Source organism: Solanum pennellii, chromosome 5 (genome assembly GCF_001406875.1).
Source record: "Solanum pennellii chromosome 5, SPENNV200".
NCBI lineage: Eukaryota > Viridiplantae > Streptophyta > Magnoliopsida > Solanales > Solanaceae > Solanum > Solanum pennellii.
In genome coordinates, this window is record NC_028641.1 from 52,340,747 (window position 1) to 52,342,030 (window position 1,284).

Consider the following 1,284-nt stretch of genomic DNA (forward strand, 5'->3'; position numbering starts at 1 on the left):
TTATTGATTTGTTTTTATTAATGAGTTTAAGTCTTCCGCATTACTTTCTGTTGATATTATATTGAAATGTTAAGGTTTAGATTGGTTGGTTCGCTCACATAGAAGGGTAAGTGTGGGTGCCAGTCGCGGCTCGGTTTTGGGTCGTGACAATAGGCATTCCCCCGATTCTGTAAAATTGCTTTTTACCATTTAACCTTTTGCTCAGGCTCTTTATCAGCAAATAGAAAGCTTTTTTCCCCCATGGAAACTGGTTGTACATTCCACTTTCAACAAGATCAAAATATAGTCTAGGAACTTTTTTTGATGATCTTTCACCGGAAAAAATCACTGTCTGAATGAAGTATAAAATTGCAAACTTCAGGCCATCCTGATCATTCTCCCCCACACTTTTCGATGAAAACTCCTCATTATATCAATTTTTCTAATCAACTTAACACCCTCAAAATATTTTTCCATGAAACTATTTGGTTCTGACTGATCAAAGATGAAATCAGTTTCTTCGTTGACACAGTTTAATCCACTGATCAAAGCAAATTCTCTCAAAGTGAAACGCAACGTAGATCCATTTACACGCATTACAAATGCTTGGCGAGAACTACAGTTGAGTTCTAAAGCCATGCAACACCTATGTATTTGTCCGCGAGCACGACATTGATGCATTTGCATATATTTACCAAAGCAGGTGCTTTCACAGAATACATTGTATACATGTCCATGTAAATGCTTCATCAAGTCAGCTTTTATGTCATGATTAAAGAAACAATGAATATGGGGAGCTTTTTTTGGTTTATTTTTGACATAAAATTCATTTGCCTGCACATGTTCAACAATTAAATGAATACATACTTAAAAAATTTCTGATATATAAATCTATTACTAGTTAAAAAATAGAATATGATAAACTACATTGTATACAAAATAGTGAATGTTAATTCAGAATCATGAATATTGATGACTTAAAAAATAAAATAAAATAAATAACAAACAACAACTAAGCTGATACTATAAGTCTATCAACATTTGAATACATAAATATGCTGAAGAGAACATATCTACATTATTCAACAATCTATATATATGTATACAACAAATAATATAGTATTAAATTATATATCTACATTATTCAACACTCTATATATATGTATACATTATTCAACAATCTATATATATGTATACAACAAATAATATAGTATTTAAGTTGAGAGTTTCTTTTTTTACAAATTCAAATTATGGGCAAAAATAATGGCTACTATAATACAAAAACACCTATAGGGGCAGGTTCAT

General features: G+C 30.7%; 1 pseudogene; it reads right to left on the reverse strand.

Moving 5' to 3' along the window:
• LOC107020178 overlaps positions 1-800 on the reverse strand; it is a 12,821-nt pseudogene extending 12,021 nt beyond the window's left edge.
• Between the last annotated feature and the right edge of the window lie 484 nt (positions 801-1,284).